The following is a 17,598-nucleotide window of genomic DNA, read 5'->3' on the forward strand; positions in this document are numbered from 1 at the left end:
CTGAGGTAAGATTAAAGGGGCCAGAGATACTCATCCAGAGCCTGCACATGCTCTAATCTTGTCAGCAACCCCACCCACCTTAATCCATTGCTATGAAACTCCTCATCAAACCCTCCCAGGTTGGGGCACATCATTTTCTGAGGCAGATGCCCACTGTGTTTTCCTTTTCCTAGCAAAGCAATAAAGCTCTTCTTTTCTATGTCACCCAAAACTGAGATTTGATTTGGCACCAGTATACAGAGGCCAAGCTTTCAGGATCAATTCTACATACATTTTAAATGTGTTCAAACAGCTTTAGCACTTTCATTTTACACAATATAACCTTTAAATTTTTTCATTAATTATTTCTATATTTCCTCTTTAATGTACTTCTTTTATTTTCATTATTTTATTTTTTAGGGAAAAATTGTCTTACAGCCAATTGGTGGGGCAGAACTGCTTGCAGAGAAACAACTTATGGCAAAGAATCTTAGAACTGAAATCACAATAACTTAACAAAATGACAGGCTCAATATTTCCTACTTAAAATCCAAGGTTATTGTGTGTGTTGACATGTAGCCAGTAGATGTGGAAAATAGAGAGGTGTCACTACGCAGGGATTTTTTATGTACCCAGCCTGCACTGATATATATAGTGAAAGTGAAGTGAAGTCACTCAGTCATGTCTGACTCTGTGCGACCCCATGGACTGTAGCCTACCAGGCTTCTTCGTCCATGTAATTTTCCAGGCAAGAATACTGGAGTGGGTTGCCACTGCCTTCTCCAGAGGATCTTCCTGACCCAGGGATTGAACCCGGGTCTCCTGCATGATAGGCAGATGCTTTACCATCTGAGCCACCAGGGAAGTCATTGATGTATATAACATGTGCCCATATCCATTCACCATTGTAAATCCATAATATATTACCTGGCCATATTTACCTATAAGCAAGGCTGGGAGATATCAACCAACTATGGACTATAGCCCACCAGGCTCCTCTGTTCATGAGATTCTCCAGGCAAGAATATCAAAGTGGGTTGCCATTCCCTTTTCCAGGGCATCTTCCTATCCCAGGGATCAAATCTAGGTCTCCTGCATTTCAAGCAGTGTTTTTTTTTTTTTTTTTTTTTTTTTTACCAGCTGAGCCACTAGGGAAGCCCATAACTAACTAAACCTGGGAGATATCAACCACCTATATATTCATAAGAAAAGGGAGATAGTGTAGAGTGTGCTAGTTTTGGCAAGAAGGGCTTTGGGAGGTACTTATATTCAGAATCAATCCAGAAATACTAACTTCATTCTAAATGGTCCTAATATTTTGGAATATACTCACAAAGAGAAGAATGTGTAGATTGTAGGTAGAAAGATTAAGGTCAGATAAAAAGTGATTCAGAACAAGTCTCATAATTGGATTTAAGGGAAAAAAATCAAGAAACAAAGGCTGAAATCTACTCCTGTAGACTGAGAAAATAATGCAGAAGTGTGAATAAGAATTTGGCTTCATGGAAAGCAGTTCTCAGTTCTTATCTCAATTAGGCTTCAGTGAATAACAAAAATGTCATATTCTACTAACTATTGGGTGCTTTAAACAGAGAACACTCAGTGATCTGAAAGGAATGACTCTGAATCTGTGTCTTATTGTCTGCAGCTGAGCAAGGTTAGATGATATTCTATGACAAAACAGCTACCAGTATTCTGCTGACATAAAGGTGCACCAACTTATTAAGTTAGGATAGCACATCAGCAATGCAATTCACATTTTATTCATTGGTATTTCAATAGCTAAACTGAATTATATTTTGTTATAAATATCCTGTATGTGTCTTATGAGAACAGATTATATTTTAAATTTGACATAAATATATCACATTTTAGTATACTTGAACAACTTCATTTGTAAATCCATAAAAATTATTTTAATTAAAACCTTGGTTGGAAAAGTACATAAGTAATTAGTGACTATTTTTAGGTTAAGTCATTTTCACATATTAAATGAGAAGAATAAAGATCAATCATTTGTTCATGATTTGCTATTAAGATAACAATTAAAAGTCTAAGGAACTAACAATGCTATAAGAATATAGATTGTTATTCTTTTTTTAAGGAAATAGATACTAGTTTAAATGGTTCTGTAGATCACCCTTAAAATTCTTATTATCTAAAAGAACAACATATTTTTGTTGTTGTTTAGTCTCTAAGTCATGCCCAATTCTTTTACAACCCGTGGACTGTAGCCTGACAGGTTCCTCTGTCTGTGGGATTTCCCAGGCAAGAATACTGGAGTGGGTTGCCATATCTTCCCCCAATATGTTTTTAGTCATATCTATTTAAAGGTAACTTAAATATGTGGAAAATAATTGGTCCATTTGCTTCATAGAAGCCTATTAATACAGCTCTTCCACTTGACATGAGGTCAGACATACTGTCTTGATCAAACACATATTATCAGGACAAATTTCAAGTGAATTAAAAATCACCAAATTTTTCTGTTTCATGCAATTTAATACACATCATATTGATACTGAACACTCAGCCTCTGTCCACTGGTGTTGAAGGGAATCTCAAGAGACAGAATTTGGGGTAAAGTAGAAAAGAATAGCTTTATTACTTTGCCAGTCAAAGTGGGACACAGCAAACTTGTGCCTCTCAAAACTGTGTGCCCCAACCCAGGAAGACTTGGTGAGGAGTTTTATAAGAATGGTTCTGGATGGAGTTGCTGATAAGAATCTTGGTGTGTGCAGGGCTTGCACTCCATTTAACCTCAAGTGTTCTCCTGATGAGCTTTTCTGGTTCCTTTAAACTAGCCTTAGGTGGTCTCTTGATGAGTGTATCAAGGTTATCAATGAAGAATGCTAACATCTTTCATTTGTTGGGGGTTTTAATTCTGTAAAGGGCTCAAAGATCTTGTTACATGTATCCTTTGAGGTACAACCAGGACCCTGCCCCAAGACTGCACTGCTGTTTCCTGGCTGCTCCTCCCTTGTCTCTGCATCCCATCCCTTCCCTGATTAGTAATTCTTTGAATCTGCTGTTTGGGACTCAGAGAAGGTCATGGAGGCTGAAGTCTATTCCCTACAAGCAAGGAACAGGGGACACAGAAAGACTTCTGTGACCTGGAGCCCCACAGAGTCCTGCTCAGTTTCAGTGCCACAGAATTTATGTCATCATGTTATTTTCTGAATATCAGTATATATGTGTAAATGTGTATGTATATATATATATATATAGCATTAAAAAATAAGCCTACAGAGTCAGAGAAAATCCAATCAAGCAAACCAGTCAGGATAATATAATCGTAATCATTGTATTATTTAAAACTTAAATTTATTTAGCACCTGGTATATTTGAGTCAGCACAAATAAAGCAAGATGGGGATGAAGTAGTTAATAAGAATTTACTTTATAATAACCATTTCAAATGTGTGGTTTAAATGCTTTTCCCATGAATGTAAATAATAGGAAAGTTATTAGGAACAAGATGATATACATGGTATCACCCGGGGAGCCAAATTAGAACACCATTTTCTAAAATTCTAGTGCAAGGGAAAAAGAAAAATGAAATAATATCCACATGAGCTAAACTGCACACACACACACTTTCCACAAAAAAATGAAAGCAAACAAGCAAAATTAGACATTGTTTCAAGAGTCCACTAGACAACAATGTTACACTGTAACAGATGCCAGAGATATTGAAATGAATAAGGCAAGCACACTCCTGTACAAAAAGGTATTCCATCTGGAAGAAAAACATGATAAGCATGATAAGCATAATAAAAAGAGAAATGCATAGAGACATGGAGCAACTAAACAAGTAAAGGAGCCTGATCTGGAGCAGCAGTGTTTAGATGAGACACAAAAGACAAATAGGAGTCAGATAAGGCTTCCATCCATGTGAAAGATAGGAAAGAGAAAATGCAGCATCGTCAAGTTACTAAATCAGGACAGAGCATAATCTTCAGAAACCAAATGAGGCTTCATATTGCTGAAGTGAAAACAGCTTGTGGGATCGTGCCCACAGATGAGACCAGGCATAAACAAACGTACAAAATCAGGCAGGGTAATTAATTACAAACTGTAGTAAAGAGCCTCAACACTATCCTAAGTATCACATGAAGCAAAATAAATTTATGTAGTAGAAGTCAGGGATCTATTTTGAATTTTAAAATGATATCCCTCTAGGTACAGTCTAAAACTGTTTGACTTTGGTTAATAATTTAGTTGAGAGACCAGGAAAAAACCTTACTTCAGTAGTCTAGGTTAAAAAAAAAAAAAAAATGGTTTTGACATTGACTAAGAGAATGAGAGAAAGGAATAAGATATTATTGGGGTTGAATTTATTGAGTTTATAGACTGATTAACTACCTAGATTTAGAAAGAATTAGATTTTGAAAAATGTAGCTGCTTTTTCTTCTTCTTCTTCTTCTTGGTATAAAGGTGGCTAGTGGTGCTTGCACTGAGATAGGAAAAACTAATAAAATGAGCAAATTTGGGGAATATATGTTTATATCATCTATGAATTTGGTAAATATGAGGTGTTCAACAGCAATCCAAGTTGAGATATCTGGGGTAAAGTCAAATATGTACATCTGAGGGTGAAAGGGTGGCCCAGACCCGGGATCACAGGAGTCAATAGTCACCTGAAGATGACATATGAAGTGAGAAAATATACACATAAGAGATTCCTGAAGAACTCAAAAAAATAATGGCTGTATAGAGGGGGAAGCCTATAGGGGAAAAAAAAAAAAAAAAAGAAGAAGAAAAAGAAAAATTAAAGGGCATTGCCTATAGATACGGAGAAGGCAATGGCACCCCACTCCAGTACTCTTGCTTGGAAAATCCCATGATCGGAGGAGCCTGGTAGGCTGCAGTCCATGGGGTTGCTAAGAGTCAGACACGACTGAGCTACTTCACTTTCACCTTTCACTTTCATGCATTGGAAAAGGAAATGGCAACCCACTCCAGTGTTCTTGCCTGGAGAATCCCAGGGATGGCTGAGCCTGGCGCACTGCCGTCTATGGGGTTGCACAGAGTCGGACATGAGTGAAGTGACTTAGCAGCCCCAGCAGCCTATAGATAATGAATAAATTCAAGAAATGCTATTTTTGTTTTATCTAATAGAATTTACTTGAGAGAAGTAGTAAAAGACCAGTGCAATTTATTTGTAGTTTGTTTACTTGGTGGTAGAAAGCTAAAGGGGTTCTGTTCTGATGACTTCTCCATGACTGTATTTTCTAAAATATTAACTACATAAGAAGGTCATCAACTGAGTTGGAGAGAAAACAAGAATGTCAGAAGTTTGTTTAGGAAAGTAGGAAGCTACAAATAAAACAGAGAAATTGTAAACTTGTTTACAAAACAGAAGTAGGCTCACAGACATAGAAAACAAGGTTACAAAAAAGCAAAGCATGGGAGAGATAAATTAGGACTTTGGGATTAATGTATGCACACTACTATATATTAGATAGATAACCACCAAGGAGCTACTGTATAGCACAGGGAATTATACTAATATCTTGTAATAACCTATAAGGGAAAAGAATCTGAAATATATATATATATATATATATATATGTGTGTGTGTATATATAAAATCAATATACATATAATAAATATGCTGCTGCTGTTGTTAAGTCACTTCAGTCATGTCCGACTCTGTGCCACCCTATGGAATGCAGGCAGAATGCCAGGCTTCCCTGTCCATCACCAACTCCCAGAGCTTACTCAAACTCATGTCCATCGAGTCAGTGATGTCATCCAACCATATCAACCTCTGCCATCCCCTTGTCCTCCCACCTTCAATCTTTCCTAGCATCAGGGTCTTTTCCAATGAGTCAGTTCTTTGCATCAGATGGCCAAATTATAGAGCTTCAACTTCAGCATCAGTCCTTGCAATGAATATCCAGAACTGATTTCCTTTAGGATGGACTGGTTGTATCTCCTTACAGTCCAAGGGACTCTCAAGACTCTTCTCCAACACCACAGTTCAAGAACACCAATTCTTCAGTGCTCAGCTTTCTTCACAGTCCAACTCACATCCATACATGACCACTGGAAAAACCACAGCTTTGACTAGACAGACCTTTGTTTGCAAAGTAATGTCTCTGCTTTTGAATATGCTCCTACAGAGACATTACTTTGCCAACAAAGATCCATCTAGTCAAGGCTATGGATTTTCCAGTGGTCATGTATGGATGTGAGAGTTGGACTATGAAGAAAGCTGAGCACTGAAGAATTGATGCTTTTGAACTGTGGTGTTGGAGAAGACTCTTGAGAGTCCCTTGGACTGCAAGGAGATCCAAGCAGTCCATTCTGAAGGAGATCAGCCCTGGGATTTCTTTGGAAGGAATGATGCTGAACCTGAAACTCCAGTACTTTGACCACCTCATGCAAAGAGTTGACTCATTGGAAAAGACTCTGATGCTGGGAGGGATTGGGGGCAAGAGGAGAAGGGGACAACAGAGGATGAAATGGCTGGATGGCATCATCGACTCGATGGACATGAGTTTGGGTGAACTCCGGGAGTTGGTGATGGACAGGGAGGCCTGGCGTGCTGCAATTCATGGAGTTTCAAAGAGTCGGACATGACTGAGTGACTGAAATGAACTGAAGGTTGGTCATAACTTTTCTTCTAAGGAGTAAGTATCTTTTAATTTCATGTCTGCAGTCACCATCTGAAATGATTTTGGAGCCCAAAAAATAAAGTCTCTCACTGTTTCCATTTTTCCCCCTTCTATTTGTCATGAAATGATGGGACTGGATGCCCTGAACTTGTTGAGTTTTAAGCCAACTTTTTCACTCTCCTCTTTCACTTTCATCAAGAGGCTCTCTAGTTCTTCTTTGATTTCTGCCATAAGTTTGGTGTCATCGGCATATCTGAGGTTGTTGATATTTCTCCTGGCAATCTTGATTCCAACTTGTGCTTCATCCAACCCAGCATTTTGCATGATGTACTCTGAATATAAGTTAAGTAAGCAGGGTGACAATATATAGCCTTGATGTACTCCTTTCCCAATTTGAAACCAGTCTGTTGTTCAATGTCCAATTCTAAATATTGTTTCTTGACCGGCATACAAGTTTCTCAGGAGGCAGAAGGCAGGTCAGACAGTCTTTTATTCCAATCTCTTTGAGAATTTTCCACGATTTGTTGTGATTCACACAGTCAAAGGTTTTGGCATAGTCAATAAAGCAGAAATAGATGTTTTTCTGGAACTTTCTTGCCTTTTTGATGATCCAATGAACGGTGGCAATTTCATCTGTGATTCCTCTGATTTTTCTAAATCCAGCCTGAATATCTGGAAGTTCAGGTCACGTATTATTGAAGCCTGGTTTGGAGAATTTTGAGCATTACTTTGCTAGCAAGTAGAAGAATCAAAGTGACATGTTTTTATTGACAAAAATGTGTAGTTTCTTAAAGTATATCCATTTTTCCTGGAATTTATTCTCCTAACTACCATTCCAGATATTCTTTTTTATGGGAAGCAAATATTAAGTATCTAATAACTAGATCACAACTGAAAGAACAATGGCAGCATCAAATATTTATACCACAGAAAGAGTTATGTTTTCACTATTCATTATTTCCATTTTGTTAAAAAATAATTTTTCAAGATTTTTTAAATTTCAATATTTTAAGTTATAATTATGTTTATTTTATTAATGTAGCATTATCACTTGCTTTGTTACCAGATATTTTTAATTACTCATGTTTTACATGACTATGAATTTACATTTGATTTCATTAAACCAACATTCCTATGTTAGATTTAACATTATTTTTAAGCACTGACAGCTTTTATATGAAATTATATTGTTAGCTTGATAAATTAGACTTATGTACTTCTGATCAAATTCAATATATTTATCTAGTTATTCAATATATTTATCTAGTTATATTAATATATGAGTATATATAATACATAAAAGTTTATCTATAGTTAGATAAAGATTGGACTTCAAAAACATTACATTCTTCATTCATTTCAGTTGCTCAGTCGTGTCTGACTCTTTGCAACCCCACGGACTGCAACATGACCAGGTTTCCCTGTCCATCACCAACTCCCAGAGCTTCCTCAAACTTATGTCCATTGAGTTAATGATGCCATCCCCCCATCTCATCCTCTGTCATCCCCTTCCCCTCCTGCCTTCAATTTTTCCCACCATCAAAGACTTTTCCAAAAGCATTCTTCATATTTTCTAATAAAATGGCATTTTAAATTTATAAATGGTATTCTCTTTTGTAATGAGTAGTGATTCAAGGAATTTAACTTTCAAATTATTTAGAAATACATTTTGAAATATAAATATATAACATTATCTACTTCAGAATAAAATATAAATTTAGAAGAGAGAATAAGAACTTTTAGAGGGTACTGACAATATCTATCAGCCAAAAAGGGACAGAATGGAGAAAAAGAGAGTGTGGTGTTATGTGAATGTTGTGTTTGGTAGTATTGAGTGTTACCAGCAAGTCAAATGTGAGCTGAAATATTTATTGAATTTAGCAAAAACAAAGCATTTGCAATCTTGGCAACAGCAGTTGATTTGTGCTGAGGAGGATTTTATTGGTATTTGAACTGCAGTTGTAAACTAATGAGTTACTGGGAGGACAAGAAACAGAGGGAGCAAATGGAAAGTAGAAATATGTCTAAAAGAGGAGAGATACATTTTTTAGCTTCTGTGTTAATTCTGATCCACTCACACATGTCAGATCAGATCAGATCAGTCGCTCAGTCATGTGCGACTCTTTGCGACCCCATGAATCGCAGTACGCCAGGCCTCCCTGTCCATCACCAACTCCCGGAGTTCACTCAGACTCATGTCCATCGATGCAGTGATGCCATCCAGCCATCTCATCCTCTGTCATCCCCTTCTCCTCCTGCCCCCAATCCCTCCCAGCATCAGAGTCTTTTCCAATGAGTCAACTCTTTGCATGAGGTAGCCAAAGTACTGGAGTTTCAGCTTTAGCATCATTCCTTCCAAAGAAATCCCAGGGCTGATCTCCTTCAGAATGGACTGCTCGGATCTCCTTGCAGTCCAAGGGACTCTCAAGAGTCTTCTCCAACACCACAGTTCAAAAGCATCAATTCTTCAGCGCTCAGCCTTCTTCGCAGTCCAACTCTCACATCCATACATGACCACAGGAATAACCATAGCCTTGACTAGACGAACCTTTGTTGGCAAAGTAATGTCTTTGCTTTTCAATATGCTATCTAGGTTGATCATAATTTTCCTTCCAAGGAGTAAGCGTCTTTTAATTTCATGGCTGCAGTCACCATCTGCAGTGATTTTACATATTCTCTAAAGTGTGCTGTATATACATTCTCTTAAGGAAGACAAGGTGATTGTTTTTAAGACACTTCAACTAAAAACTATTTTCTGTAAATAATGTATTCAGCTGATGTTTATCAACTTCCCGTTTCTTCTAAATGGTGTTCAAGGCTCTAAGAATTTAAAAGAAATAAAATATATATGAACAAAGTCCAAATTATTGTAAATATTACATTCTGGTGTTTGGGAGAACACCAGAATGTAATATATGTATATGTGTATATACATATATGTGTGTGTGTATATATATACACACAAATACACACTACTATGTATAAAAAAAGTCTAGATTTTGAAGGCTCTGAAGACACTCTGAGAATTTTGGGTTCTACTCTGAAAGAGATGCAAAGCCACTGTGAAGACTCAGACCTAAAATAGTATATTCTCATCAGGAGTGACTGTGAACACATTCTTGCTTCTGCATTAACGGGAAACTAGTGGAACAAAGGTAGAAAAGAAGAGAAATGCCAGAAAACCCTTGCAGTGACTCTTCCCAGCTAGACATTGCAAAGCAGAAAGAAGTCAGAGGAGATATTTTGAAAGAGGTGCAGGTAGGAGTAGTTGATCTTATGTGACATAAGAGAGAGGTCAACTTTGTTGTGACATTTGTGTTGGTTGTTTCTTTGGAGCTGAGTAAGGAGAAATAAGTTGCTATTTTGATTTTTTAGACTGTGAGGGAAGGCTTATTGAAGTGGAAAATTAAGAATTGGCTCAGCTTGTTTTTGTGTACATTCAAGAAAATGTTGGAGGCAGTTTTCTGTGCATTAGTGTTTTGACATGGGATTCTGAGATTTCTACACAAAAAATTTAAATATGTGTAAGATGTCTGAATTACATATGGAAAAGATTGTCTATAAATTCATTTGTATAAAGCTGATAGACCTAACAAAATAAACTCTCTTTTTAGGACATGGAAGGAATTTTGCTAACTTGAAAAGATCTTGAGGTGAGAATTGGATTTATAAAACTACACTGGAGGTTGAGTTAAAAATAATACTTTTACAGTTATTAAAATTTTACTGTATATCTCATAATTTTGAATAGCTTGGGAAAATATGTATTACTTTCCATATTTACTGCTTCCGTATACCTTTTATATATGCAGTATAATGCTCTGAAATTAGATGTTAGATAATTTGTATCAATTATCACAAAATTATATATTATACATTTTGCATGTGTGAGTGCATGTGCACTCAGTCGCTCAATCATGTCCGACTTTTTGCCCAGCCCCATGAACTGTAGCCTGCCAGGCTTCTCTGTCCCTGGCATTTCCTAGGCAAAAATACTGAAGTGGGTTGCGATTTGTTTTTCCAGGTTATCTTTTCAAAGGGATCAAACCCGAGTCTCCTGCATCTCCTGCATTAACAGGTGGATTCTTTACCACTGAACCACCTGTTAAATGTTTTCATATTAGTTCAATTTTTTAATTTGTAAAGTTAATTTATATAAATCTTATAAAAAACTAGAAAAAAATAAAACCCCTCCACATTATCAAGGACCATAAAAGGACTGCAGCTTCCATATTTTATATGCTCATTTAGTTTCCCAGTTGTTAAAATATGCAGACAATATTTTTAACTGAATAAAACTGAAAAGAAAATTGACTAGATGCTTTTTACCTAGTTGTTCAAGCAAACCAGATGCACTGCTGACTTTTATACTTATTATCTTATTAAAAACAACTTCCACATTGGTTGCTGTAGTTATCTAAAGCTGTGTTTGTGTTCTCCATTGAAATATAAATCATTTTGAGAGACCCAGATGTTATCACCCTTTGAGGATGAACATATTTTTAATAATCCTTGAATGAAAATATATGAGGTAGGGGCTGATAAAATAAGCGGTAAATTACTTGAACACTGTTTATGGATGTAGCTGTCTTCAGAGGCTTGCTGTATGACCATGGCAAAAAAGGAAAAGTAAAAGAGATATTGAAATAATGACTTCATTTCACAAATAAATGTATATCATAATACCATTTTATAATAAAAGTTTTACTAATTCACAAAATAATAGAAAGATATACAAAGGGAGTACTTGCAAATCTCAGATTCCTTAAAATATATGACCTGTTATTAAGAGAAATGTGCTTAAATTAAAAATGTATTATGTTTTAAACTTATTTTTATAAAATATTTACATTGACCAATTTACATCAAGGGAAAATGCAGATATGTATATGACTATAAATAATTATATCTCTTGACAAACCAAAATATGTCTTTATTTGTAATAAAATATACTATTAAAATGCTTAAATCATTGATTTAAATGATTCTTAAATGTATAAATTAAATTACACATTTTCTGCCCACAAGTAAAGTATACTTATTTAACTTTTCCTTTGAAAAATACCTTTTGGGGCAACCAAATCTAATTCATAATTTATCCTGACAATTTTAGTTTATAATTATAGTCAGAATAAATTGTGAATTGGATTTTTATTATATTTTACATTATATTTTATAAAAATGAATATCAAAGTATACCAATATATTTTGCCTATAGTTTTTAGTAGTTGCAGCAGGAAGGGTTTGACAAAATATATACTAAAACAGAAAACTAAGAAATGGAAAGACGTGATTTGTTTGTACAAAATATATGTTCATTCTGTGTTTGAAATGTTGAGGGTTTGGCATTTTGATTTCAAGCTTTTACAGATTAAAAGTCAAATATGAGGTGAGTAATAGCATAGGCACAGTTTTGTAGTAAAATTAACCAAAATTAAATGGAGAAATTGCAAATCTTGTTCTCTTACATAATGAACTAGATGAAGATCAGTAATTCAGGGAGGGAGACGGCTTCATTCCACAATGTCATCCATGGGCTCCATATATTTTTGTATTATCAGACAGTAAGTTATAATTGTCCTTTGCAAGGTAAGTTTTGACACCTTGTTGCTGTATTTCAGCCCAAGGGAAGCACAAAGTGGAAGAAGGAGACATCTAATCATTTTGAGGGCATGATTGAGAAATTAGCTATTTCAAATCCTTTCACAGTCAATTGGCTATAGATTAGTCACTAGGCCTTATTTAGATAAGACTGAATTGCAGTCTCAGTTTTGGTATCCATTTAGCAAAATTTAGTAACCTACTAAATTATGAAGTGGGTTGTACCATGAATCAGGAAGTAGAAGGAAGAATGAATGAATGGAAGATAAATAGGAGTCTCTGTCAAACTCCTTTTCTTTTTCATTTTCAAAATTCAAGGTGTTAAGTATATTTATATAAAGAAACATTTTGGACACGTATGAGAATACATCACAAATTTATCCAATGCAAATAATTGAAGATAATAATTATATACCACAAAACTCCATCAAATAGTAAAATACTACATATACTTAGTATACATCAGTTTCTTATTGTTCAGTATTTATAAAAATTAAGGGAAAATAATATTCTTTGGAAAATAGTTTATTTTGGTATTCTTTCCTTTTTCATTACACCTTTACCACAGGAAAAGAAATGATAGGATATGAAGATGAAACCACTTGCTTACACAGTTTTTATGAAAATGAAAGAAAAAGAAAATAGACATTTCAGAATGTGACCTCCTAGGTTGGGAATAAATGCAAATTTAGAGGCTATCTCAAACACACACACACATACACACATTCTTGGAAGAGAGTTGGAAGAAGTTTATAAGGACTCTATCAAATTTAGGAGCTATTAGTTTAAATTGCTCTGAAAATTTTGGTGGATTAGTTAAATCCACTGTAACCTTTGGAAATATGTTCTTACTCAGTAAGAGGAAGAAAAGCTTAGATATCTCCTTCAATAAAGCATGTATTTGCTTTTTTTTTTTTTTTCTTTTGGTATGTTGATATAATTCCAATGAATAAAAATAACAGTAACAATAAATATCCAGTATTATCACCATTTTTAACTGAAATATTCTAGACAATAGTAGCAGAAAACATGATTAATCCAAGAGCTAATTATATAGGTGTGCAAGGGAGATGTATGCAGGCAGAGAGTACATAAATACACTCACGTGGGAAGAACTCCACACATTCAAGGGACTTAACAAGTTCAGTGTGGTTGGAGTACAGAGAATAAAAGGAATCAAGGACATGATAAGTTTTGCATTTATTGTATTATATACATGTCTATGTATACACACCACACGCACACACACACACTATGCATGCTTACTAAGTCACTTCAGTTATGTCAGTCAGAGTAGCCTGTCAGACTCCTCTATCCTTGGGATTCTCCATGCAAGAATACTGGAGTGGGTAGCCATTCCCTCCTCCAGGGGATATTCCTGACCCAGGGATCAAACCTGGGTGTCCTGTACTGCAGGCATATTGTTTATCATCTGAATCACCAGGGAAGCCCATATAAAATATATGAATGGCAAATAAACACCTGAGAGGAAAATCAATTCAACAATTAATTGAACAATTAATAATCAATACTTAATTCAATAACAATTATCAGGAAAATTAAATTCAAACCACAATATAATACTATGATATAGCAACTAGAATGGTTAAACAGAACCGTGAAAACACCAAATGTTTATGAGGATGAGAGGAAAAATCAGAACACCTCTCCACAGCTATAGAAAATGTAAAATGATACCACTGCTTTTATAAGATAGTGTGGCAGTTTCTTATCTACTCTCAAATTCTTAGAAGCTTTTTCAAAAACTGCAAAAACAACCCAAATGTCCATCATGTGGATAGATACACACTGGGGTATATCTGTATAATGAAATATTACTTAGCGATAAAAGTAATATACACTCTGAGACTTCTCTGGTGGTCCAGTGCCTCACCTTCCAATGCAGGGGATATGGGTTTGATCCCTAGTCCAGGAGCTATGATTCCACATGCCTCTTGGCCAAAAAACCAAAACATAAACCAGAAGCAACATTGTAACGAATTCAATTAAAGCTTTAAAAGTGACCCATATCAAAAATTTTTTATAAAATATTTTTTAAAGTTACACAATAAACCATGGATATTTTGAAAAACCATTGTGCTAAGTAAAAGTCAAAAATTGTACATGCTATATAATTTTAACCCTACAAAGTTCTGCAATATGCAAATATAATTTACTGGGCCAATTTCATGGATATGGATATGGCATCAAAAAGACACAAGGGAACTTTTGGGGATAATGAAAGTATTTTATACCCAGATTTTGGTATTGGTTACATATACATATTCATTTTGTAAAATGTATTAAACTGTACTATTAAATATTAAAATTAATTATTATCAAATTGCATCTAGATGAAGTTGATGAGGAAGAAGAAGTAGGAGAGGAAAGAGGAGATGGGGAAAGAACAAGGATGTTCTCCTCTTTCCTCTCCCTGCTTCTTCCTCATCAACTTCATATATAAATTAAAGGTTCAGTATTTTGATTTTCTTATAGTCCTGATGATGCCAAAAGCTCAGCTTCTCTGTATACCAGTGCCAAATCTAATATCAAACAGAGTTTTGGGTGAAGTAGAAAAGGATAGCTTTATTACTTGGCCAGGCACAGGGGGACACAACTGGCTTCTGCCTTGAAAAACTATGTGTCCCTACTTGGAGAGGATAGTGAGAAGTTTTACTGCCATGGTTCAAGCAGGGTGTGATCTAGTGGACATTCTACTGATGGGCTGGTGGTGAGGCAAGTAGGACTGAGCATCATCAACCTTCAGGTTCCAACTGGCCCAGGGTCTACATGCTTATGGACAGCACACCATCTTTAATCATTAACTTCTCCCATCTGGAAGGGGTTTCAGTGTCGGCAATACAGTCCAAAGATACTGTTGTGTGTTGATGGGGAACCAGGACCTTGTCCCAAAGCTGCAATATGTTTCTTATATTGTTTCTAATATTGTTTCTCCCAGGTCTCACATCCCCTCTCTTTCCTAATTAGCAACTGTTGAATCTGCCGTTTGGAATTCAGGGGAGGTCATGGACACTGAATGATGCCTATTTTCTATAATCAAAGAAATAAGGGACACAGATAGGCTTTGTGTCCAGGAGCCCCACAGAGTCCTGCTCGGTATCACTGATACTGAATGCAACAGTCAGTTTATACTTGAGTCTCAAACAATTATTGTTTGAATATTATCTTTTTCTGAGAGAAAAGCCCTTTATTATATTGAACAATGAAATGTTCCCAACACTCTGAATACAGAAAATCACTTCATGCTCTATGCATTTTATTGTATATTTTTGTATTTAAATGCATTGAAGTACAAAGGAAAATTCTAATGTCTAAGATTTTTGCATACATAATAAATGTATATAATCTCTTAAGATACTATGAATATTTTATAATATTGTAGAAAGGAAGAACAAAAGTTTAAATTCTAAGTCTAAAAGGAAATTTTTCATTTTCTTTTGCCAAAATTCTGTGTTCTGAGGCATCTTTGAATCCTCCAGCAAAATAATCTTTCACTTTGATCCCAAACAAAGACACATTATCTCAGAATATCAAGGCCATTTGCATCCTGAAGTTTTAGCTGAAACGTTATGGTTTTGAGGTTTGTTTGTTTGTTTTTTTTTCTACTGAAAAATTTCTTAAGATATTTTTCAATAGCAATTTTCCATTTTATTTATCATATTTTTTTCTTTCCTTCCACTGAAGAGGTCTCTTGATTCAATGACATTTTCATAACACATTTTTTAAAACTTGTATTAGTTTTTCAGATTTCTATCCATAAAAATTGCAACAAATATAGGTGAAATTATTTCCAATAAAGTGAGCAAGGAAGATCTACAAAGAGCATGGGCTGCTCTTTAAAGGGCAAGATTCATGTAGCCCTGCCAAATATACCTAAACTATCTGCAAGACTTTTGTATTCTAAAATCATGCTCTGACAGAGGTTTATATTAAAATGTGGAAATATTGTTTCTGAATGTTAATATACTATGAACTGCATCATGCGGTTTTTTATATTATTTGAATAGAATATCAGTTTATCAAACTTTATCTGGACTAATTGTCTCATTATGAACAGGCAAGACATATATACCATACTCAATTCAAAGTATACAGTCCATGTAGGCTAAGTCACTTCAGTTGTGTCTGACTTTTTACAACCCTATGGAATAACCCACTAGGCTCCTCACTCCATGGGATTTCCCAGGCAAGAATACTGGTGTGGGTTGCCATGCCCTTCTCCTGGGGATCTTCCCTACCCAGGGGTGAAACCCATATCTCTTATGTCTTCTGCATTGACAGGTGGGTTCTTTACCACTAGTGCCACCTGGGAAGCCCAAATTATACAGTATTCATTACTAAAAAAATTGATGATTATCATTGCAAGTATATCACTTATGACATATCATCATTTAGCCAAAAAGACACTGAAGTATCTCTGTTTCCATTGTTAGTTGAAACATTCAAAAATAAAAGATTTATAGCAACATTTGAAATAGAACAAGCTGCTTTCCCAACAAGGTTTTGCATTATCTTCACACATTAATATTTTTCAACTTTCAAATTATTTTTTGTATTGCTATTTTAAACAAATTAATTTCCAGTATGGCTTTTTATTTTAAGATACAGACTGTAAATTTGAATTACAAAAATCTAGCTGCCTCAGGGGCCTTCCATTATGGCTCAATGGATAAAATATCCACCTGCAATGCAGGAGACAGAGACATAGATTCCATTCCTGGGTTGGGAAGATCCCCTGGAAGAGGGCATGGCAATCCAATCGAGTACTCTTGCCTAGGGAATCCACAGGCACAGTGGATCCTGGAGGGCTACAGTCCAAAGGGTCACAAAATTCAATCGACTGAGAGATGGGATACACATGCACAGCTGCCTCAAGACAAGTTATTATTATAGGACAAGAAGAGAATGAAGCCATGCCTCCATCTATCATTTATCTATCATAAAAATAGAATGCTTTATGTTAAAAAGGTTATTAATATATTATCCTTGGAGATCCACATCTCAATATTCTAAAAGTTATTTTTCAAATTAGGATTTATGCAACTATATATTTTTGGGAACTAAGAAAATCAAATAAGTTTTACAGAGTTAATTTTGTCCTGAAATATCACCTCAAAAATATTTTATTACATATTATACATCTGTCCTGCTTTTAGTAAGTAATATCTATTCTATTTTGCAAAATATACACATCCAAGTTAGAACGCATCTAGTCTATGCAAATAAGAAATAGTCATAACTTGGCCACACAATTTTACCTCACTAAATTCTCTGCCATATCAGTGATCAATTTTACCTATCACCTTAGACCAAATCTATAATTCCACATGTTAATATTGTCTTATCTATAAAGCATTTCTTTATATGTAGTAACA

General features: G+C 35.2%; 1 non-coding gene across 1 annotated transcript; it reads right to left on the reverse strand.

Moving 5' to 3' along the window:
* Nucleotides 1-770: 770 nt before the first annotated feature.
* On the reverse strand, nucleotides 771-843 carry TRNAD-AUC (transfer RNA aspartic acid (anticodon AUC)). Its single transcript has one exon. It is a non-coding gene; the product is annotated as a tRNA-Asp (tRNA).
* Nucleotides 844-17,598: the final 16,755 nt, after the last annotated feature.

This window comes from Bos taurus, chromosome 16, assembly GCF_002263795.3.
Source record: "Bos taurus isolate L1 Dominette 01449 registration number 42190680 breed Hereford chromosome 16, ARS-UCD2.0, whole genome shotgun sequence".
Taxonomy (NCBI): domain Eukaryota; kingdom Metazoa; phylum Chordata; class Mammalia; order Artiodactyla; family Bovidae; genus Bos; species Bos taurus.